The sequence below is a fragment of the Aricia agestis genome, chromosome 15 (genome assembly GCF_905147365.1).
Source record: "Aricia agestis chromosome 15, ilAriAges1.1, whole genome shotgun sequence".
Taxonomy (NCBI): domain Eukaryota; kingdom Metazoa; phylum Arthropoda; class Insecta; order Lepidoptera; family Lycaenidae; genus Aricia; species Aricia agestis.
Window position 1 is genome coordinate 8,181,425 of NC_056420.1, and position 26,224 is coordinate 8,207,648.

General features: G+C 35.4%; 1 protein-coding gene and 1 long non-coding RNA gene across 4 annotated transcripts in view; both read right to left on the reverse strand.

Annotated features, from left to right (window-relative positions):
* LOC121734516 (furin-like protease 1) overlaps nucleotides 1-26,224 on the reverse strand; it is a 216,810-nt gene that overhangs the window by 154,102 nt on the left and 36,484 nt on the right. The window lies entirely within an intron of this gene.
* On the reverse strand, nucleotides 1,536-25,843 carry LOC121734517. Its single transcript, XR_006036717.1, has 3 exons — nucleotides 25,833-25,843; nucleotides 7,458-7,464; nucleotides 1,536-1,682 (listed from the first exon to the last, which is right to left on the reverse strand). It is a non-coding gene; the product is annotated as an uncharacterized LOC121734517 (long non-coding RNA).

Consider the following 26,224-nt stretch of genomic DNA (forward strand, 5'->3'; position numbering starts at 1 on the left):
ACCCTACAGAGTTATGCTAAATTAATTCTCTGTATGTTGAAATGTGCATACCCTTTGTCGTCACCATGTCGAAATTGTGTCAACATATTGTTTTAACATACAGCCCGTATTTGCATGATAATATCGCTATTATATACAACTTCCTATGTGCTCATTAGCTGCACGATTTCACTACATACCATCACATGACTTCTGAATACAATATCTATTATTTCAATTACACGATACTTCTAGAAATCATTATACATTTTACTACACGCTTTGTTATCTATATACAATTCAACAATATCACTCGGCTTGGATTCTGAAAATAGAAACGTTTTTTTTTATTATCTAGATTTAGCCTGAAATTTTGATGAAATTTTTCATGTCTGAAAATTGCAACGCATAAATAGACCATAATATTATTACTAGCTATTTGACCCAGCTTTGCTCGGTATTCGATCTAGCAAGGAATTATTTTTAGAAAATGTCATTTTATTCGTGGTTTACGAATAAAATGACATTTTCTAAAAATAATTTCTTGCTAGATCGATTTATCGCCCCCAAAACCCCCTATATACTAAATTTCATGAAAATCGTTGGAGCCGATTCCGAGATTCCAATTATATATACAGGGTGTAACAAAAATAAGTGAAAAAAAAATTTGGTCTTTCAGCGCTGCTACTTTCACAGTGAACTCTCTACATGGAACACGTACACACCCCAAATTATTATCACTTGTTTTTGTTACACCCTGTATATATATATATATATATACAAGAATTGCTCGTTTAAAGATTAAGGTTTATTATGCGTAGCAATTTCCAGGCATGAAAAAATCCATTAAAATAAGTAATATTTTTACAGACTTTCACTTGTATAATTTTCGATTATTCAATACTAGACTCTCTGAAACAAATTATGTTTTTTTATTAGGGATCTATTTTGTTTACCTGTCAAAATAAACCCTCTTTAATTTAAATAAAAAGGATGACCTTAAAACTTAATATAGTGGAGCTAATTTAAAAAATTTATAAAGTTAATGCTTCATTATAGTTACGAGGACGAGCCTTTACGGAGGTTATCGGTTAGCAATCGAGTTACCTCTTATAGTGTTCTTAATAGTTAATGACCAACAGGGAATTGGTATTCGACAAGTAAGTTCTAACAGCTCCCTTACTATCGACACCATCGAGAAGCGAATCTACTCGATCGAGTAACATTTGGTATTCCTGACATCTACTGCACTAGCACGCTGTCATGCAGTGACTCTATTAGTAAACACAATCAAGAATTTGACGTTTACTCAACGTGATTTCGATCTTAATTCGAGTTTATTCAGAGTACGGATCACGAACGAATCCGAATCAAAATCGACATCGAATAAGACACGTAGATCGAAATCGTATTTATGTTTCGGGAGTAAGGACCTATAAATCTTTCCAAATTGCCGAATAGTTCTGAAGTTATCTATTAGGCCGTGTTCACACGAAACCGACTGTGAGCCACCGAATATGAGCGAACGTTACGCAGTTTTTTGTATTTCCATACATGTTCACACCTAACCGACAATACGCTATTACGCTAGGCGTAGGCGCGGACATTCGATACTGTATATTTACACGTTCACACTGTGGCCCACAGTGAGCCTGCTCACATTCGGCGGCTCACAGTCGGTTTGGTGTGAACACGGCCTTATTCTTATTAATTACTAAGAAATCTGACTCACAAGTTCGTAAAAAGTTTGCGAGCAACTCCGCTACAATTTCTTATTTACCTGAAAAAGAAGAAAACAATTTTATTACAGCAGGAAGTAAAGAAAGAGCCCGGTTCTACTTTAATGAGGACAAAGAACATTTTTATAAATCTATTAAATATATAAAAATGGATTTTGAATTGTGTTAGTAACGCTAAAACTCGAAAACGACTGAATGGATTGGGCTAATTTTAGTCTTAAAATATTCGTAGAAGTCCAGGGAAGGTTTTAAAGTGACACGAAGTTCACCGGGACAGCTAGTATATAATAAATAGATACCAATTATTTTATATATTATATAAGAACTTTTAAACTTACATATATTTCAATATTACCTGGGCTTGCTTCACAATAATTGTACTTATCGCAAAGTTTTGTCTCTGTTGCTTAATTAATAGAAAGTAACAACCGAAAACTCCTTAGTTAGTTACTTATTACTTATTAGGCGCTAGTTAACGCCCGCAACTCCGTTGCGTCAAAATCCGTTTATCGCGCGGGAACCGTATATTTTTCCAGGATAAAAAGTATCTCCATACCAAATTTCATACAAAACGGTTGAGTGGTTTAAGCGTAAGATAGACAGACAAACACATTTGCGCATTTATAATATTAGTATGGATTGGAAATACAAACTATCATTCTTATATATAGAATCTCCGAGAGAAAATAATTTTGAATGACTGTATACAGTATAGGGCCTTAGTAAAATAGGTAAAAACTACTACCAGCTTATCTTATCCTATATCTTTAAACGAGCAATTCTTGTATATATGTATAATATATATATATATATATATATATATATATATATATATATATATATATATATATATATATATACAGGGTGTAACAAAAATAAGTGATAATACTTTAGGGTGTGTATGTGTTCCTTGTAGAGCGTTCACTGTGAAAGTAGCAGCGCTGAAAGACCAAAAATTTTTTTCACTTTTGTATGGGGAAACTCGTGACGCTCGGGCCTTTGCCCATACAAAAGTGAAAAAAATTTTTCGTCTTTTAGTGCTGCTACTTTCACAGTGAACTCTCTACAAGTAACACGTACACACCCTAAAGTATTATCACTTATTTTTGTTACACACTGTATATATATAATTGGAGTGCCGATTCCGAAATCGGCACTAACGATTTTCACGAAATTTAGTATACAATATGGGGTTTCGGGGTCAATAAATCGATCTAGCTAGGAATCATTTTTAGAAAATGTCATTTTATTCGTGTTTTATCGAATACCGAGCAAAGCTCGGTCAAATAGCTAGTGTTATTTATATAAGATATACAAAGTCAACGATCGCATCTCAAGATTCCAATCACAGGAAACTGTTAGTTTGTTTTTACCAGCCACCTGCGCGACTAGTCTTGATACTTGAATTCTAGAATCTACAGGGCTATCTGTAAGATATTATCTAAGATTAGGACTTGTAGATTTTATACTAGGCATCCTTATAAATACGTTATCTAGGTAGATCCTACGTACGAGTATTTGAGGGGGAATTAATTTTTGAAGTGAAGTCTTATTTAGTGGCGTTGTGCAATTTTTGGAAAGGGTAAAATGTGGACACGTGACCTGATCGAAAATTCTTGAAACAAATAAAAAATGAACCGTTGGCATTTCTAAGGAGGGGGACCCATTCTTCTCTTGAAGTGAATACTTATTTAACGGCGTTGTGTAATTTTTGGTATGGGTAAAAATGTGTCAGGACACGTGAACTGATCGAAAGTCTTAAAACTGAGTAAAAGCCGCCAGCACGGCGTAGAAGAGAAAGTCATGTCCCCCTCTTATTCGCTACCGATAGCGATAACTCAGAGTTCATGGGGAGTATAAGCGTCAGGACATTTCAAAATTGTCCACACATCAATAATAATCAAGGTGATATGCTCCCACATCATCATCTTACAATTAAAATGCTCTCATACATTTTTTTTCATACCATAGAGTTTTGATAACAATCTAATTAGATTATAAAGCCGGAAAGCCCAGTAAACTATTAGGGAAAATTTAGCCGAGGGCACGCCGACGGCTGACAGTCCCTTAATAAGGGACCCGACCTCCACACCGCAAGTTCCGCCCAGACTCGAGTGACAACATTACATGGACCTTCATAAATTACACACATTAGGTGCCCTTAAGCCCTCCGTATGTATCGCTGCTATACGGTTATCTATAACTTAAGACGAGAATTATAGCTTAAACTACTGAATAGATTAAACTTTCACGAAGATGCTAAGAAAGAACGTTTCACTTAGTATGAATACAGAGAAATAATAAACGAAACTTAAAGAAAAAACGACTGCATTCAGATTTTAGACACACTCAGCGTCGCTCTTGGAATCAGTTCAGACCGCAACTTGGCCTTGAGATGCATGGTAAATACGATTTTAACGAAACCTCTTTTAGCTAAAATTCATCAAGCAGGAAGCAAAGCATGCCAAGCAATTATACAACTCACGAAAAATTTAACCATCCTTTTGGTGCAGTCCAGTTAAATGGATATTCGTTTTTAGAACATTTTGTTTTCATATAATAGTCACGTATAAAAGTTAGTTTTATGTAGTTTTTCCTCATATAATATTCATAGAATCATGGTCTAAAACGCAAATTGCTAATCTGTGTTCTATGCTCGTTAATTTAAAATTTAAATTAACTTTTTCCCCGGAGCTGGGATGCTATTTAAAGGAGTAAACAGACTATACTAATTTAAAATAACAGGCTGGGTCTAGATAAAGGCCCGTGATATCATGAAAATTTAATTTAGGAACAAACTTTTTTTTTACATTTTTCAATTATTACTTTGTTATTTTTCCATCTTCTTCTTGTGTTACATATTTGGCAGAATAAATTGCTAACTATTTTAATACTGTAAACATTATGTTACTTTTGTTTAATAATATTTTCTTATTTTCTAATTATTGTCGGAAATATGTGTGCAAGAATATTTAATTTTCTGATACCTGCCTACTCAGTTTCAAATACTCTTAGAAAATAATATTGTATGAGTAGGTAATTAAAGTTAAACGTATGTTGTTTTGCTCAGTAGTATTTGAGTACTATCGTCAAGTTTTTGTACGAATGAGTAACATCTTTTGGACATTGACCTGCAAAGACATAAAAACTGTTTCACCGTTTTTAGTTCCTTGACGTGGTTTGTGGTTTGCTACTTAGACATTATATACCCTCTTAGTAATATAAAGATCCTGACTTTATAGTCATACGTTTTGTCCTTGTCTGACAAAATATTATATTATGTATGTACCTAACGTCCAGATGGATAAACCTTCACGAAAATATTTAAATATTTAATAGAACACAAGTATTTTCAAACAGCTACGAAACTGATATAGTAAATACAGATGTAGAGACGCTTTATTCTTAAATCGAGATGTTTTTCTTTAGATACTTTTCACAAGTAAAGGAAAGCTAAAATTAAAATACCTTCTAAATCCTTTAGTTACTGAGTAGACAGCATCAAGCTACCTTCTCTCATTAAGAAGTTTTTAATTTGAAGTTTTCTTACGTTTTATTTCCTTTTTGTTTTTTACTTAATTAGTTCGGAGTCGGAGTAAAAACTACTTTTTAATTGAAAAGCGATGAAAGTTCAGAAGTTGTGCAGCGGAGACTAGTTTGAGCCGCAGGTTCGGTCATGGTCGGCCAGCGGGTCAAGGCAGGTCGTTATGTAAATGACACAACGGTAGCTAATAGCTATATCCATTTACATGTGAATACGAGAGATTGGCTAGTTACGGCTCAGCTCAATTTAAGATTCTTTTGATAAGTTAAAGGATGGCGTTTAATGTTTTTAGCAAGTGTTGAGCTATTATTCATTAGCTCTTAGATGGTTAGTGTTTTGACACTACAACGTATTCTGCGCAATGGACTTTGATAGAATTTACGATTGATTTTGCGCGGTCTGGTACAGTCCGCATTGAATTTTGCGCGATGTGGTTAGAGTCTGTGACGGATTTTGACTATTGGTAAGATCAACAACAAATTCTGTTTGGCAAATTCGGTCGTAAGCGATTACTGTTAAAACACCTCTTTCTGAATTCGAATTACGTTTAAAAAATGTATATAAAGACTTTCCGTTTACGTTTAAAAAATGTATATAAAGAATTCCCAAAGGGTGAAGTAGGTATTCCTAGGTGTCGACGAAAGTAGCCATTGTTTAGTGATTTCTTTGTAAAAGATAAAGCCGAAACCATTTATATATTATCTCGACGGAGCGGCCTATTATCTACAGAACAAACTGAGTCACGGAATGGCGACGAAATTAACAAAAAACTGTCTTTGTGGATGGATCACGACTTTGGTCGGTGATTTCTCGTCCAGTTTCCGTCCATTATTCCAATTGCATTATAATTATTAGCTTTTCAATTCATTCTTTAAGATTTTAAGAAGAAATTTTTGAGGAAAGTAGATTAAAAAAGAATTAAGAACGGCCATACTTAGTTGAGCTCTATAACAGCTATACTAGTTTAGTGGACTTTAGCGCTTCAAACAGAAAAGAGAACAACACTTCTATTTGTTCCAAACTTTGAAGTTTAAGACGATTTTTTTTAGTTTTAAATATGCAATATGCCTAGGTCAAGGCTTCTCAAACTGTGTACCTCGAAACCGTGTTCATCACAGCCTCTATTTACTTCTTAGCTATGTTAATGACGTGATATCATAAAGGATTACAGTTTGGATTGAACGCCCTTTGATGACTATTTAAGGGTGCTCCAGTAAAAGTGAGTTCATTATATACCTGAACAAATAACATAATAAGTCGACCTCGACACCTACATTTAATTTGGTTTGGTTAACTCTGGTTAAATTGTCAAGCCAATTTGAGACCTGTCGGATTTATTTGACAATAAACCTACCAAATTCCGTATACCTAATTATACATTACTTAATCAATTTCTGTGATGGCTGTAGTTGACTACTGTTTAACCCATAAAGTTAATATACCTAGCGGAATAGACAAACAAAGGCCTGAACAAGCGAGATGTCACTATCAGTAACACTGCGTGGTAAAAAGAGACGTGTGATACATGACAGCAGAACTCTTTTTTGACGTCCAGTCGGCACTTATGATTTTGACTGAATTTAATGAGAATAGAATAAACGTTTTGCACTTTAACTGACTCACCCAGATAATCTGCAGAATACCTTGTTAATCTGCAGTCTAACTGGTTTACGCACATTAACGGTAACATATTTATTTTAACATAATAATTAGTAATAATCGTTATGACGTCATAATAAAATGAGTGAGCGCGTTGGTAGCTGACGACCTCTGTGGCTCAGTGGTGAGCGCGTTGGTAGCTCAAGCCGGGGGTCGTGACAAAAAGTTTTCAAAGTTCCTGGGTCATGGATGTGTATTAAATATGTGTATCATATTATAGTAAAAATCTTAATTATATTATGTATAGTATAAAAGTATTAAATATATTTCCGTTGTCTGGTACCTGTAACACAAGTCCTTCAGGTACTTACCACGGGGCTAGACTGACGTGGTGTGAAGCGCCCATAGATATATTAATTAATTCATTAATTAATGTCGTAGAATTTACCAAGCTTTATTTCCTCATGACAGTACCACATATTTTCCTGAAAACCCTCTTTGAATTTATGTACTTACTTGAAGTTTAATTAATTTAAAGATCTTTTATACACAAGCGTCTTGAGCAAAAAAATAAGTTAGGGTAAGATAAAACACACCTGTTCTCTTAGCCCGGGGTAAGAGAACAGGTAATGGATAAGCGATAAGAAAAGGTAAAACCTAAGTAGCGATTACACGTACGTCGTACACTGTAGATCAGGGGTCACCAAATGGCGGACCACGGTTCGCATCCGAACCGCCTCCCTATTGTGTGCAGACCAAGCATGTTCGAAGATGAACTTCATTAAAAATTAATTTCGGTCTCGACATAGGTACTGATGAACATGTAACAACAAAAATTGACACTTTTCTCATTGATACAAACAAATACCTTTGTAATTTTCGTAACTACATTTTTTTAATTTTTTTCTTCTTTAATGTGTGGACCGCGAAGGTCATTTTATTTATTAAAACGGACCCCGAGCGAAACTAATTGGTGACCCCTGCTGTAGATCATCATCATTAAATTTAAAAACTGTGCTACTGAAACTGTGCTCTTGAAACTCTCCTTCGCTATTCACGGAAATTAAGTTTTTTTTTGTTTAAATTCTAGTTGTTTAGCCTTCCGACCTTTTTTCGGATTGTTCTGACTTTCTGATTATAAGATTCGTTTTCATCATCATCATTATTAATAATTTAATTAAATAAATATTTCATATCTCATAAAACATAAGTCTCAAGGTATTTTGAAATCTATCTAAGAAAATTTTAATATTATAATATTTATTTTATTAAATGTACGACAAACTATATTCATTTAAGTCAATCATTGACGAAGAAATTGAAACGATTCACAGAACTTTAAATCCACATTTAATAAAGCTCCAAAGCGTAGCAGCTTAAAGCACACCCGGACTTTTTAATAAAGAGGAAAAAAGATTTAAGAGATACTAAAAATAAGTTTAATCTAGTAGCCTTGCTTTGGCAAGCTTCCATGCACATCGTCCAATACAGGAGGAACTTCGATAATAGCAATATGTTCAGCTTATGGCAATCTTAACAGCAATTTTCTCAATATTAAGCTCTGTCGACAAAGCTTGTAAGATTACGTACTAGAGGACCGAGGACTTTGAGTCTTTTATCTTGCTTAGATGAAAATTTCCTGTGTGGTTTAGCGAAAGTCGAAAATATAGCTAGTCTAATTCCTGAGTAGAAAATAAGTTTTTTTCTACTCAGGAAATTTAGATGTGGGAGAGCCATGCTTCGGCATGAATGGGCCGGCTCGACCGGAGAAATAACACGTTCTCATAGAAAACCGGCGTGAAACAGCGCTTGCGCTGTGTTTCGCCGAGTGAGTGAGTTTACCAGAGGCCCAATCCCCCACCCTATTCCCTTCCCTACCCTCCCCTATTCCCTTCCCTTCCCATCCTTGCCCTCCCCTATTACCCTATTCCCTCTTAAAAGGCCGGCAACGCACCTGCAGCTCTTCGAACGCTGTGAGTGTCCATGGGCGACGGAAGTTGCTTTCCATCAGGTGACCCGTTTGCTCCTTTGCACCCTTATTTCATTAAAAAAAAGGAATTTACATAGAGTTCAATTAAAAGTTGAAAGGCTTAGATTGCTCTGTATATAATAATTATGTACTCTGTAGTAGGAACATGATGTTATGTATAATAATTATACAATGATCTTGGGATTCTTGGAGCACTTCGTTGTCGTTATAGAGGTCTGAGCTGAGTCTCAACTTTGTATGCAACAGCTGTATTTCAAGTGACACCTTATAGGACAACATAAGTTCCAAAATGTCAGCGCGCGCCAAGGGAACCTTTACCGGCCTCTATACAGGGTGTAACAAAAATAAGTGATAATACTTTAGGGTGTGTACGTGTTCCTTGTAGAGAATTCACTGTGAAAGTAGCAGCTCTGAAAGACCAAAATTTTTTTTCACTTTTGTATGGGGAAACTCGTGACGCTCGGGCCCTTGCCCATACAAAAGTGAAATTTTTTTTCGTCTTTCAGAGCTGCTACTTTTACAGTGAGCTCTCTACAAGGAACACGTACCCACCCTTAAAGTATTATCACTTATTTTTGTTACACACTGTATTTGTGTCCGCTTTTTATAGTTCGTTACGATAGAGGCAGCACCAAAATAGACAGTAAACAAAAAGTTATGTACGACATTGGACAACGTTTCTATCAATACTCTGATATGATCCGATCAAGATTCGATGTATTGCGTCAAGTCTTGATCGGATTATTTACTGTAGGTGCTAGTAGTGCTCTCTGCTCTGACCTTTGCTTAATATTTCCTACGCAATTGACAAAACTTTTGAATAACTTCATACAAAAAGCCTCAGAAATCTGGTATTAGTAATTTAAGAGTATCCAAGTCCTCTTAGGTAGAGGTGGTAGAAATAGGAAATTAGAATTCAAACCAAGTTTAAGCCTTAAATTATTTTTACTTCATAATGTGAAGATAGCATTTCTAATATTGTCTCACGTTTGGATCGCAGATAGTGGTTGGAGTGTGATCAAGGGCAGAAAAGTTGGGATTAAGTACGTGCTTCAGACACCGAATACGCTGAGTCCAGATGCCTTACTCCCGAAACTGATATCGATTTCGATTTTCGATTTCAACGGTTTTTGACACTTTACACATGCTTTAGACATCTAAAATAGCGCTATTTTAGATGTCTAAAGTGTCAAAAACCGTTGAAATCGAAAATCGAAATCGATATCAGTTTCGGGAGTAATCCCCCAGGTTAATTATAATATTAATTACAATTTCAGTAAAATTGATCAGGCGCAACTTTCATATTTTGTCTTTGGTTACTTGCAAGACGTAAAGTTTTTCAATAGAATATTTTGATATTTTGACATCTCAAAACAAAAAAAAGAACGTTAAACCTTGAAGCTATTCTATATTAACAGTCCATATTTAATATGGACCTAATTCCACATTCTTATATAAAAACTAGCTGTCCCGGCAAACGTTTCATTGCTATATAAAGTATTTCGCCCATATTATTTTATTGAAGTGACTAAATAAGTATGTCACCATGGCAACGTCCATCGCTATCCCGTCGCACAAACAATGGTGGCCGTCAGTCTCGAGTTGTAATAATTTACTATTATTTATTCAACAAATGCACTTATCAATATAATAAGTACCTACCCAGTAGCCAATTCTCAGACCCACTGAATATGCATATAAAATTTGGTTAAAATCAGTAAAGCCGTTTCGGAGGAGTACGCTTTGAGCCTTCTAACATTGTGACACGAGAATTTTACATATAAGTAGATATTTATTTTAAAAATCTCTTGACTACATACTACATTATTACAAACGTATCTCAGAAATGATCAAAGACGTCTATTGCATTATCATCCGTAACATAATAACTCTCGAACGTTTTTCGGGAGCGCAATTATTTGTTGCTTAAATTTATTCTAAGGAGGTCCTAACCCAATCAAGACGAATATCTCTAAAGAGAAACGGTAACGATGCTCTTTGAAAATAATCTCGCCCTTCCTCTGAAAGGACACAAATTATTTCCATTAAAGGAATTCTTGAGCTCCTTGCAAATTGATGTTCCTATATAAATATCAAATAACAACCTTTACAAATTATAATACATTATTTTGATTAATATATTATATTAAAGGCGTAGACGGGGGAGAGTTTGGAACAATTTATTAATTTCGAGAGACTTCCTCTTTACTTTGAAAACATTTTTCTATAAAGTTCTCAAGTTTGGTTGAATTTCATTCGTGCTTTTCATCAGATTAATGATTAAGGCCTCATTGAATGCTTGTAAAAACTCTGTAGAAAACTTTTACATAATAAGTACCTAAACTATAAAACTAAGTTTACAAAAACCACTGCTGTAACAAAAATTCGATAGCGGTGATAAAATTAAAAACTAATCAAGTCGAACCCGCGGCTTTATCGCTGCAAATTTAACTTAAAACAATTTCCTCGTGGAATCCAATTTCCCTACATTTCCACTTTTAATTCAGAAAATTCCCGGAGCGCGATCCTCAGCCGTCAGCCTTAACTTGCTTAGCGCCAAGTGTCGGGCCAATGAGCTGCTCCACGGAACCCGTGAACGTACATACTTTCTGTGCGTTCTAAATTCAAAGTTTTGATTTTCAAATATTTTTAATCAAACTTTTATAACGTGCCAGTATCTGACATTTGTTTTTTTAATCACAAAATTTTGTAGCAAAGTCTTTTACTCTCTAAATCCAATATCCGAGTTGAAGTCGCTGGGAGCTGTGTCACAGTTTATACTAGTACTGCTCCCAACGTTATTTACTGAGTGAAACAAAATCAAAACATCACTCAGGGAAGGGAAGGGAAGGGAATAGTTGAGGGTAGGGAAGGGAATAGTTGAGGGTAGGGAAGGGAATAGGGTAGGGGTTAGGGGATTGGGCCTCCGGTAAACTCACTCACTCGGCGAAACATAGCGCAAGCGCTGTTTCACGCCGGTTTTCTGTGAGAACGTGGTATTTATCCGGTCGAGCCGGCCTATTCGTGCCGAAGCATGGCTTTTCCCACTTATAATTATGTAAAACTCATGTAAAACCTATTTCATTTTAATAAATTTTATTGTTTATTATTATTATATTTTTACGATACTCTACATAAAACTGGAATGTCATCAAAAGTGTATTTTCATAGCGAACGCATGTTTTTGTAAGCGGAATTCTACTGGCCCATATGGTGTAGAGTTATAGGCGGAACGTGCAGCCTTCGACTCCTCTAAATTGATGCTCCCCTTCTTCTGCTTCAATTATACCCTTCTTTAGTACAATTAAGTTTCGGCAATTGAATTAAGGGTTTTTGGAGGCCTCGGTTATTGTCAGAATTGTACTCGCGGACAATATTCTTTTCACCTTGATTTTAATGGGGTCAGAGGACTGAGTGTAATTATAGTCATTTCTCACCATAGAATTATAACCTTTAGAAAAGGCATTCCATACAATCGTCAGCGCGAAAATGTGTCATCCTCGAAATGAGTGAGCTCACTCATCTGAGAGCAGTGTGCCATAGGACGCAGTGACAGTCGGACGTGTTTAATGCATTGATTACGTAAAATATGCATTGAAAGCGTAAAATTAGTGAAAGAGAAAGTAGTATATGCTATTACTGTAAGACAAAAAGGACGACAATATTTTCTCGATACACATGTTGCATGCAAAAACTTTCCTACAGTTTTGATGGCGTATGCCATATCCAGTATTGACATCGTTGTTTCTCACATGTAATTATGTATTCAAAAGCAGTAGTAGTGACTAGTGCCAGTAGAAACAGTAGTATTTCATACGCACTCTGGTATAGCAACTTGTAAGTACACTGTACAACTCCCAATTATATTAAGAAAGTATTAATCAAGGAGAATAATAAAGGTATATTCTAACAAGCGTTGGCGAGATCGGGACTAAAGCCTCCAATATTAATAGCATTGCGACGAAATTATCAGATAAGCTCCACTGAAAACTGGAAACAAATAGGATTCTGAGTCTAGACGTAAATTCCTCGGCATTGTTGAAGATAATGCCGGCTTTGGCGGAGTAATTGTTGCATTCGATGTGGAGTGTTGGGATTAAGACGATCCTGAGAACGGCACTCGTAAGACTTATCTATAGATTCTCAGTCCGTGATAAAACGAAAGTGATTTTATTTCGTTTCAGAAGGGTGTCTATTGTCTAAACTCTAAAGGTTCAAAGCCTCATAAAAATGTGTCAGGATTTTACGAATTATTTTCGATTACACTACGGTTTGTAGTGTTACGTACCGATGATTTAACGGCAAGACGCCGTAAATTAATCAATTTATTTACTAAAATACAATATACGTCAACTAATAGTTGATTCACTACATAGAAAATTGATCATCTTACAAGTCTTGTTATGTTCCGTTGACATATATATTTAAAACTATCCTAACCGGGACTCTTTTGAATGAGTTATGTCCATGACATAAATCTACGTGTATATTATAGTATAATATACACGTAAATTTATGTCATCAACGAATGAATTTCAAGTTAAAGTTAAAGCAAATGTTTCAACGTTTCTAGTTTGGGAATGCAACTAGAATAATCTGAAAAGAGCGGAGCTCATCTGTCATGGCTATTGAGCTCCGTGCACACTGGCGAAATATTAAGAGTTCTGCACATGAAAATTACATTTACGTGATATTTAACTAGTGTTACTACCATAAAGTTAATATACCTAGCTAGGTATATTAACTTTATGGTCAATACCATAAGTGACTTACGGCCAATCCCAATATTTGATCTATCTCTGGTTTTGCCCTACTACAGATAGGAGTAGCTCACATTAGACATTAGACAGATATATTTTATGTCAATTAAATGTTAGCTGCAATCGGTTGTATGTGAAACCAGAGATAGATTGAATATTGGAAACGGCCGACGGCCATTAAAGGCGTCGCAGATAATCTCAAGTCCCACTGCTGTGTCGCTATTCGTTCTCTCCTCTGAACCGGCTGGACCGATTGGATAAAATTGTGTGCTATTTTTCGTACTTAGAATAACGAGATAAAAAACATTTGCCGGGCTGGTCATCATTGAGAAACTGCCTTTATTAGATTCACATGCAAGATTCCATTTGCATTTAGCGCCTTGAGAAGCGGAATTACTAACTTTCACACTATGAGACGCTTCCTTTTCGCATAGTTAAAAAATCTTGAATATTGAACTTGTTCCTGCGAATTTCTATAAAGGTGCTCCCTCACCGGGAGCATGCGCTTGTAATGTAACGTTACAGAGTCGAACATTACATCAGTGAGGGAGGAGAGGCGAGCATTACAATGCGCACCTTGTAATGATACAGTGTGTAATATCTTGATACAACTTGTAACATCAACTAGCTATGGAATGCTCTTATGAATTTTGCTAAGAATTTTACTAATGCATTTTTTACCCATCTCGGATGCACAACGCTGTAAAAAAAGTTATCTACAATACTTTATAAGCATCTCAAAAATAGTGTTGGTCAGCTTGGTCTAGTGTACAATAGTTTCTTAAAGATGAACTAAACAGTGTATGTATTTTTCATTCTAAAATTAAGTAATCAGAATACTATTTTAAGACTTGTCTAGATTTATAGCTTCATATTTCGAGACTTGTCGCGTATTCAGTTTCAACGTGTTTAGATTTTAGAATTATCTTACTAACTGACCTCATTTCCTAAATATAATATTCACTCGCTTTTCGTCTACTCAAATGCGCCAAAATTTATGGCACGGGATCCGTACATTTTTCGGGAATAAAATTTAAAAAGTATCCTATGTCCTTTCCCGGGGCTCAAAGTATCTCCCTGCCAAATTTCAGCAAAATCGGTTCAGCGGTTTGGGCGTGAAGAGGTGACAGTTAGACAGATAGATAGACGCACTTTTGCATATTTTTTATTATTAGCATGGAAGTATGTAACCTCAAAAAACTTGACATTGGCTACCTATAACCTACCAGCGATTTTCGCAAAAATTATATTTTAAGCTCTTTGGGCATTCATTTAAAATTTCTAATAAAGCATCACTGAAAGGAATTAAGACAAAAACAGTAAAGAATACGGAAATAAAGTAATTCTTATCTACTAAACGTCTTCATAATAGGACTTGTTTTCCACTTAGAATTCGTGTTTCAAAGACAATAGAAATAGATAACAGAGGTGTAATTTGTCTTAATCCATACTAATATTATAAATGCGAAAGTATCTCTGTCTGTCTGTCTGTCTGTCTGTCTGTCTGTCTGTCTGTCTGTCTGTCTGTCTGTCTTGCTTTCACGCCAAAACTACTGAACCGATTGCAATGAAATTTTGTATACAGTTATTCTAGAGTCTGAGAAAGGACATAGGCTACATTTTGATGCGGGAAAATATCTTATTTCCATGAAAATTTCGATGAAAATGAATTCGCATTGCGCGTGGCCAGCGCTCATCCCGGGGGTCCTGGGTTCGAGTCCCGCAGGCGGAACAAAAAGTTTTCAATTTTCCTGGGTCTTGGATGTGTATTAAAATAAAATTTCAAAAATCTTAAACATATTTTATGTATAATATTATAAAAAATCCAGAAATATATCGATGGAATGAACATTTTAGTTCTAATACGATTCAACAGATGGCGTTTTATTTTTTACTTTATTGTAAATAGAACTAATCATACTTATTAGTTAGTATGTTTTTGTTTATAGTTTTTAATACGTTAGAATATGATGTTTAATCCATACTAATATTATAAATGCGAAAGTATCTCTGTCTGTCTGTCTGTCTGTCTGTCTGTCTGTCTGTCTTGCTTTCACGCCAAAACTACTGAACCGATTGCAATGAAATTTTGTATACAGTTATTCTAGAGTCTGAGAAAGGACATAGGCTACATTTTGATGTGGGAAAATATCTTATTTCCATGAAAATTTAGATGAAAATGAATTCGCATTGCGCGTGGCCAGCGCTCATCCCGGGGGTCCTGGGTTCGAGTCCCGCAGGCGGAACAAAAAGTTTTCAATTTTCCTTGGTCTTGGATGTGTATTAAAATAAAATTTCAAAAATCTTAAACATATTTTATGTATAATATTATAAAAAATCCAGAAATATATCGATGGAATGAGCATTTTAGTTCTAATACGATTCAACAGATGGCGTTTTATTTTTTACTTTATTGTAACATAGAACTAATCATACTTATTAGTTAGTATGTTTTTGTTTATAGTTTTTAATACGTTAGAATATTATCTATACTAATATTATAAATGCGAAAGTATCTCTGTCTGTCTGTCTGTCTGTCTCGCTTTCGCGCCAAAACTACTGAGCCGATAGTAATGAAATTTTGTACACAGATAGTCTAAGGCCTGAGAAAGGACATAGGCTACTTTTTAACTGGAAAAAGGGGTTGTAAGGGGGTGAAAATGCGTAAATTTGGTCAAATTAACTTAGTTCCAAAAACTTAAAACAGATGGCGCCAAGAGTCCCCTAGATCGCGCTATTGCTTGCTCATACGTATTTCTATAAGAGGTGGTACCATATTGAGCTTAACTTTTCGATTCTTTCGATTGTTATACACGTTATTAACTAATAACTCACCTACCAACTTAGACATCAAATTCAAAAACAACAGCGCCAAAACTACTGAACCGATTGTAATGAAATTTTGTACACAGATAGTCTAAAGCTTGAGAAAGGACATAGGCTACTTTTTAACTGGAAAAAGGGGTTGTAAGGGGGTGAAAATGCGTAAATTTGGTTAAATTAACTTAGTTCCAAAAAACTCAAAACAGATGGCGCCAAGAGTCCCCTAGATCGCGCTATTGCTTGCTCATGCGTATTTCTATAAGAGGTGGTACCATGTTGAGGTAGCTTTCACGATTCTTTCGATTGTTGTACACGTTAATATTAACTAACTAGCTGTTGCCCGCGACTTCGTCCGCGTGGACTTTAGTTTATAGCGCGCGGTGTCAACAAAATTTGTGTCAAATTTAAAAACTTTTTAAAACCCTGGTAAGTGGTACCCCTCTTAGGGCCGCGTTACACCGGAATGGCACCGCTGAAAGTGCTCGCCTCGCCGCTGCCATTCCGGTGTAGCGCGGCCCTTAATTAATCAAAATACCCAAAAACAGCTGTGCAGTGTGCACATAATCTATACTAATATTATAAATGCGAAAGTATCTTTGTCTGTCTGTCTGTCTGTCAGTCTCGCTTTCACGCCAAACGCCAAAAGTATCTCTGTCTGTCTGTCTGTCTGTCAGTCTCGCTTTCACGCCAAACGCCAAAACTACCGAACCGATGGTAATGAAATTTTGTATACAGATAGTCTAAAGCCTGAGAAAGGACATAGGCTACTTTTTTTACTGGAAAAAAGGGTTGTAAGGGGGTGAAAATGCGTAAATTTGTTCAAATTAAGTTAGTTCCAACAATTCATAATAGATGGCACCGTGCGTCTTCTACATCGCGCTGACGCTTGCTCAAAAGTCTTCCTATAAGACGTGGTATCATCTTACATTTAAGTTTCGATTTTTTTCGATTGTTATATCTATTCTACGGTATTAAATAACTCAGTACTTTATCTGTGCAGGGACGTAACCTTAAATCTATCAATGATAAATAGTTTATGGGTAAAGTTGTGTAATCGGAGGGCTAAATAAGCTTTAAAATTTGGCATAAAATATAAAGTTTAATATAAAAAAATGAAATACTTATTGTGTGCACACTGCACAGCTGTATTGATTTAAGGGGTACCAGGGTTTTTTTATAAAAGCTTTTGACACCAATTTTGTTGACATCGCGCGCTATAAAGTACTATAAACTGAAGTCCACGCGGACGAAGTCGCGGGCAACAGCTAGTTTCATATAAATAATGTTTTTCCTGTGGAGTTCTTACCTACTAATTGCCTCAAATTAATATATCTATGCTTATATTATAAATGCTACAGTGTATCTGTTTGTTATTTCTTCACTGATTTTGCTAAAATTTTCTATGGAGATTGGAGATATTTGGCGTCCCGGTCCCCGGGGAACGAAATAAGATACTTTTTATCCCGAAAAAATGTACGGTTCCTTCGCGATAAGTTGCGTTGTGTGCGTCATCTAGTTTCTTTCGTTTTTTAACGGTCTCTAAAATACAGTAAATTGAGCGAGTTTTTAATCTAGGATTCTTAACTTCTATGTATCTTATGGAAGGATAATTAACTATTTATAATTATAGCGTTTAAGGATAGTAACAACCACAAAGAGGTATATTATATTACCAGTCACAAACTACTGACTCACCATAAATTATATGGTAACCTAATTTACTATAATTTATAGATTCAGGCATTTTATGGAGATGTCATAAAATGGAATCTACAATCAACAAAAAAAAGTCAAGGTTAAGAAATGTTGTTCCTAGAGTCCATATTATCCTGAGGATGTTTCGGTGTGGCGAAACGCAAATTTTCCACTTTCCATCGTGGTGGGGGGTTTGCAGAAATTGCTTGCATTATTGCTTGTATGGTGGACGGTGGTGTTTGCACGTTCTTGCATGCGAGTACGCACTTGCATTTACGTATAATGAACTAAAAGATTATAGTCAGTACAGTAGTAGGTTATAGTTTTGTAGATATTGCTAGAAAAATATACAAAATGTTATACAAATTCGCTTAAATCCCAAATCGGGAACTTCTAGTAGCAAAGTTGTAAAGGGTACGTGCTTTCTCGCACATTTTAATGGCCGCGGCGGGGTCGTTCCAGATTGAGAGAATTATTGCAGATAATTTAGGAAATGGAGATCGCGAACAACTCGAAGGCATACTTTACTTATGTTGTATACCAAAAGTGTGTCTGAGACTTTTGGTATACAACATTATATTATATTTCTCTGTTTTATATTATACTAGACTAAATGACGCACGCAACCCCGTTGCGCCAAAAATTGCTTATCGTGTGAGAACCATACATTTTTCCAGAAGTAAAAGCAGCCTATGTACTTTTCTAGGAATCAAAGTATCTCTATTCAAAATTTCAGCAAAATCGGTTCAGCGTTTTGGGTGTGAAGAGGTAAAAGACAGACAGACCAACAGACACATTTCGCATTTATAATATTAGTATGGATATTCACGTAAACAACTGAACCGATTAAAATGGATGTGGAGATACTTTGAGAGATGGGAGCACAGCACAGGTTTTGTTGCGCTAAAATTTACTGTTTCCGCGCGATAAACCTAATGTTTCGGTGCAATGTACATGCTGGCGTTATCTAGAACCATAGACAAAGTAGTAGATATAGAATAGTAGTAGAATTTTACGAAGGATATAGAAGCTAGATAACTTAGAACCAACGCTTATCAACTAGTCAATAATACACAGAGCCCAGAGGAAATAAGTTAATAAATCTCTAGACGGTGTAAGAGGAGCTCTTTACCACAGTAATGGCGGCTAAGCCAGATCATACGCTTCTGAGGTTAAACCTTAGTATCGGATATTGAGCGAAGCGAATCTATTGTATGGAGTGTGTGTAACGATTATATTTTAACTAGTTGACGCCCGCAACTCCGTTGAGCCAAAATTCGTTTATCGCGCGGGAACCGTACATTTTTTCGGGATAAAAAGTGTCCTACGTCCTTTCCCGATACTCAAAGTATCTCCATACAAAATTTCAGCACAAACGGTTCAGCGGTTTGAGCGTTAAGAGGTAACAGACAGACTATCGCATTTATAATATAAGTAGGAATAAGACATTAAAAGTTAAATCTATCCAACCCCTTATGTTGTACTTAAAATTCTTCAGGTGTGGGGGCAAGGTCGCATCACTACTGTACGACGTTTTCGACTAAAGTCAAGTTGACGTTGGCCCACGACATTGGTTATACAACTAGAGATAAGCGCTGGGGCTAACGCGGAGAGGGACCTTTAAATGTGGATGTGTGGATGAACGAAGTATCACTTTTGTAACATGATTGTACTCTGTAAGTTAGATCGTCAAGTTTTAGCAATATGTCGATCGATAAAAGCAACATAACTACAATAGGAGTGTAGACTATTTTTAGGAAATATATTTATTTTACAGATACAGTACATTTATACACTCATATTTAAATTAAAAAAAAAACACTTACTAATTTCGTTTTAAAATTTCCCGCTAAAACGTTAAAGTTCATCATGGTGTCGCTATGACGTCACGGTCCTTCAAACAACAAAAATCTTTGTATGGATTTGACATCGAAATTTCACTCACACGCAATGTTTTGGAGATCGTGACGTCACACTCTGTGATGGCTGTTTGGGATCACGTGATATTACGGATTAAATTATATTTACTTTTTATTAAATAAAATAAAAAATATTATAAAGTTAATGAGAAATATATGTCATTTTCGGTAATTCTATATACAAACTCTCAAAAAAAAAACAATAATTTGTATTATAATATTTCGATTACTGTCTACACCACTATTACTTGCTCCCATCCTTAAACCTCTTTTCGTTTCTCGAAAAACCACACTCCGATTTTCGCTCCAACCTCGCAAAAGCCACAAATCTTAAATGAAACATGGAATGTGGATTGTGTTTATGTTTGAATTACTAAATCTGCGTTAATATGTGAATTCTTAGCTATTGTTTGCTAGGATTCTCCTTTAATGAAGTAATGCAAATCGCTACGCCTGACGACATGTGTTGGAATTAGGCTCCATCTAGACCTAGATAGGAACAAACAATAAACAACCGAAACATCTATATACTACCTAATATTATAAATGCGAAAGTGCGTATGTCTATCTATTACCTCTTCGCCCAAACCATTGAACCGATTTTGCTGAAATTTACTATAGAGATACTTTGAGTTCCGGGAAAAGACATAGGATTTTTACCGAAAAATTGTACGACAAGATGATATGTTTTGAAATAAGATGTATCAGATATTTTGTAGGGCCAATACCTATACAACTAATAACATTAGCACCGTACATAAGTAAATTAAGTAGATATTTTTTTGGATTTCCTATATAACTTCTTCTTCTATGAAACAAGCATATTTTTAACTAGTTTTGTTAATGAACCTACAAAAAGAAATTGTGAATGTACGTACATGTCTTAAAACTAATAAAGCAGTCTTAAAACTCCCACACGAATAATAAAGATCATTTAAAATCGTGGAGTTGAATTAGAAATAAGATGTTCTTAACAAATAAACAAGTCCGACATAATACAGAGGTATAAAACCGGAGTCCCGCTTAATCCCTTTTTTGTGACCGTAAAACAAATATATGTTGAGATGTAATTTGCTCAGGATGAAACATGGATGAAACATTCGCCAGGTGTTTTTTAATTTTTAACCGACTTCCAAAAAAACGAGGAGGTTCTTTCTATGTTCGGCTGTATATATTTTTATTTTTTTTAGTATGTTTAACCTCAACTTCGCTGTTTGTGGACCGATTTTCATAATTATATGGTTTAATCCCAATTTGGTACCATGTTCAGAAAACTGGTGGTCTGATGATTGTAGCATGTATCCCAATCCACGAGGAATCGAGGGGACTCCTTAAAATTTTCATGGAAACATATAGAGATTTTGAATTTTTCTGAAATATTCGAGGCACATGCTACCTATAAGTAAGATTTTGCACCAGGTTATACCCCAAAGATACCGAACAGAACTTTTGAACCTGTGTATATTCAAATTCAAATCATTTAATTCGGGCATCAGAGGCCCATATGACAAATACCTTAAATCTAACATACATATAATTATATGTATAATAAATACCTTAAAACTACCATACATATTTTATATATACTTAAAAACTAACACATTCACATTTTGCCGGTGACGTGACTCGCTTCGTTCCGGAGTCTCCCCCGGAACCTCCGATAAACTACATCCATCTATGAGGATTCTTATTTCTATTCTAATAAGGTGTTGCTACTACTGTTTAGTGTTAATGTACAAAGCTAGGTGATTTGTCACAACATATTAGTTGCCTAATAGGTTAACTCGACATTGTTAATACCTTGAAATTATATTATGTGCTCTAATTAAGGTAACAATAGATAATGTACAAACTTGTAATTGAATTTGCTATTACTAGTGTATTTTATAGCAACAAAAGTATTTACTGTTAAAAGTGTTATAAAATTCACAGCATTTTTTTCAGCATGAGCAGTATTCAAGCGGATAGTAGTACATATTCATAATTTATTCGTAAATCATTCAACGAGTTGTCCCATAAATAGTTTGTTTTATTTTTTGTTTCGACCGATGTTTTGTGGTCCATTATGTCAGGACGGAGCTGTCAATACATCTTGTATAGTTTATGTTGTATTGTTTCTGTTTCTCACTGTTTTATCTCAATAAAACACATGTCACGACCTCGCTTTACATATTAGATTACGAGTGTTAATGTTTTCAAATAATTTATTATCTTAAAAACATACAAAGAAAAATATTAATTACTGTAGGTATTATTTTATTTTGAACTTACTGTCAAACATTAATTATAGTTTGTTATTATTTAATACTGATAGCAATTAAACTAATGGTCGCTACATATTTTTTACGTTTAAAAAGGTGGATTTATCACCTCGTATATAAGAACCCAAAAATACCCGAACCTTAATCACATCAGCTCTTCAACATTAAAAAGGTATAATCCACTTTAAGGTCCGCACAAAAACTCGACGATTTCCGTAATTTGTTAATTATATACATTTGTAATGTACGAGTCCAAATCGTATGAGGGGCATTTTGAAGTCTGAGTAAATACACGATTAGGAGTCCGCTCCGAGCGACCTTCATTAGGACCAGGTCAGGTACCAGTTTTTTTGGCCCATACAAAACAACAGACCACCTTTCGGTAATCGTTTTTCTGACAACCTAATAACACGAATAGCTCGCGTCGAGACTATTATTCGAATGTTTTTATTGAGTCATTGGACAAGTGGAGTAATAAGGACGCAGAATGTATACAAATTCTTTAGGCACTTTTAGACAATTTAGGCATTCTAAGAGGATATACTTATTTATCTTACCTTTATTCTCCTAGTTAGTAGAAAGGCATTGTCAAATCATTGTTACACGACTTATACAAGAACATTAAACAATGTTACGCTTAGTTTTCCAAAATAGTCAGAAATTACGACCCAAAAAAATGTCCTAAGGTTTTTTTTTTTATGAAATAAGGGGGCAAAGGAGCAAACGGGTCACCTGATGGAAAGCAACTTCCGTCGCCCATGGACAGTCGCAGCATCAGAAGAGCTGCAGGTGCGTTGCCGGCCTTTTAAGAGGGAATAGGGTAAAAGGCATAGGAAGGGAAGGGAATAGAGGAGGGTAGGGGATTGGGCCTCCGGTAAACTCACTCACTCGGCGAAACACAGCGCAGGCGCTGTTTCACGCCGGTTTTCTGTGAGAACGTGGTATTTCTCCGGTCGAGCCGGCCCATTCGTGCCGAAGCATGGCTCTCCCACGTATGGATATCCATTATCAAGCAATATAAGATTATTTCAGTCACACCATAATCCCTATCAGTGCCGAATTCCTCCGTATGCACAATTCGAGCAAGCGAGATAAATTAACATAAATCAGACATTTTTATAATTGGATGGAGTACGCGAGGGTAGAATCAGGAAAGTTTCCGCGATCGTGATTTAAACCGCCTCGTTATTGGTCTGTCAGAGTCGAGGCTCGAGCCGTCGTGAACTTCCGCCGGCTCATAACTTCCGATCACTTTTTGATAACTGTCATAAACTTGTTCCACTCAGAGTTTCAGGAGTCCTCGTGTATGGATCTTCGCGGGCACTTTGATAAAACGTGACGGCATGCGGGATTTAAAATCGATACATGAATAAATACAAGCCGCGCGCGGTGCCTTTGTATGAAGATAATTTACTTCCCCTCCTTTTACTATATTATTACTTTACTATATATATTTAAATTTAGAATTATACGTCAGTAGTTTTTAATTTGGAACATCTATAGGGAAAGGGACTGTTAACCCTTACTACAGGTTTTTCAACCTATCAAGGGTAACAGTGCTTCACCCACCAGTGACGAGATTGTAATTTTGTAAACTGTGATTAGTTATTAGAAACATTGGTTGTAATCTCCATTTTCTGCACCAATAAAGTTATTATTATTATTATTACTATGCTAGATACCTACCGCAACTCGAGTCAAAATTCGTTTATCGCGCAGGAACCGTACATTTTCGGGATAAAAAGTATCCTATGTCTCTACCCGGGGCTCAAAGTACCTCTATACAAAATTTCAACCAAATCGGTTCAGCGGTTTGGGCGTGAAGAGGTAACAGACAGACAGACAAACACACTTTCACATTTATTATATTATAGTATGGATGTTTCGATAAGTCCGCAAAGTTTTTTTTTTCTAGAATTTAAATTGGAATGTTTAGAGAACATAATTTAAATCCTCTAGTGACATAGTTAACTTGAGCAAATTTCTACATCATGTATGCAGCACCATTTACACAAGATAATATTATATTTTGTATATTTAATCACAGAACCCTAAAACTCTTTCGGTTACAATAAAAACCCTTGTAAATTGAAATACATAGTATGGTCGACATAATGAAGGCGCTCTGTGGTCTCCACAATTTATCTGATGGGTTTTTTATTCAAATTAGCCGGGAATAGCTTAATATTTGTTTTCGTTGATTATGTTATTAAAAGTTATCAAGCTGTTATTAGGCTCACATTTATAATTTGAAATTGAGATTGGGAAAATAGAGAAGTAATATTATTATGTTAAATTATCAACAAAAAACTTTTTGAAAAAAAGCTTCTATTTAAAACTACTAAAAACAAGAAAATAAATTTCTTCTTAAAAATGTTAACTATTAAGTTATAATCATATAGAATGCCATTACATTCGTTTGCGAGTTACTCTCAGTAAGTTCTTTCATTTAATACCCATATTGCGGAAGTGCATTAAAAATAACTATTCCCGTATCTTGGATGAGCCGCCATATTGGATGTAGAATGACGTAACATTCGTTTTCGAGTTACTTTGAATGAGCCCTTTCATTTGATACCCATATTGCAGAAGTGCATTAAAAATAACTATTCCCCTATCTAAGATGAAACGCCATGTTGGATGTAGAATGAAATTACATTCATTTTCGAGTTACTCTCAAAAAGCCCTTTCATTTAATATCCATATTGTAGGACTGCATAGAAAATAATTATTTCGCCATCTTGGATGGTCGGCCATATTGGATGTATTTATAAAATAAAACAAATATTTGCGTAAGCAGAGAAAATTCATGTTTATTACATTTGTTTTCAAAACAACGATAATAAACATCCCAGGCTCATCAAACAACAAATAACAATGAGATATTGTTTCGCATGAGCACTTCGACAAAACAAAATAACGCGACGTAATCAATAAGGGTGCTTAATGTATGGAGCAGGAATTGTTTTCAGAAATAGATATTACCAGAAGGGTAGAGAGTGGTTAGTCATATTGCATTCTCTAGTTTTGCCAGTGAAGTTAGATGTTAAAAATGTAAGGTATAAACAGAGTAGATAGAATTATATCTATTGTGGTATGTCATGGCGCTTGCGTTATGTCAAATCTCATACATTTTGGATATCTACTTCGAAAATGGTGAATGCAACATGACTATTAACTAAGCACTCTCTTACTCGCTAATCCATACTTCCATACTAATATTATAAATGCGAAAAAGTGTATGTCTGTCTGTCTGTTGTCTCTTCACGCCCAAACTGCTGAACCGATTTTGTTGAAATTTGGCATGGAGATACTTTGAGTTCCGGGAAAGGACATAGGATACTTTTTGTTCCGAAAAAATGTACGGTCCCCGCGAGATAAACAAGTTTTGGCGCAATGGAGTTGCGGGCATCATAGTAGGTATACAATAATAATTCGCCTAAGTACCGAGGTAGAAGCCCGCTAAAATACAAGTAAACCATTAACGTTAGCCTCCTAGTTAGACCAGTTAATCTGTATAAACTCTAAAATCTAAGCTTATCATAGCCTATGAACGCACTGGAAGAAAATTTGACACTGACCCTTGAGCATACAAAATAAATAAAAGCCCAAAGTTATAGCGAAATAAGTTCAAATGTCAGCAAAGCCACATGTACCTTTACATACAAATTGATTCCGAATATAACAAAATGAGAATAACTCCAACTGCAAATGTAAGCTCCATTCCCAACTTATGTGACAGTTAAATTGCTTTTAATTACCCAAAATAAGTTGCAAACTCATGCTTTGTGCTGACTGCTGACATTTAAAATATGAAACTTTTGAGGGTATTTTGTGAAATATTGCTTTTGCTATTTCAGATATAACACGAGTTAATTTTCAACTCAATTTAGTAAACGAAATGTTTTAACCCAG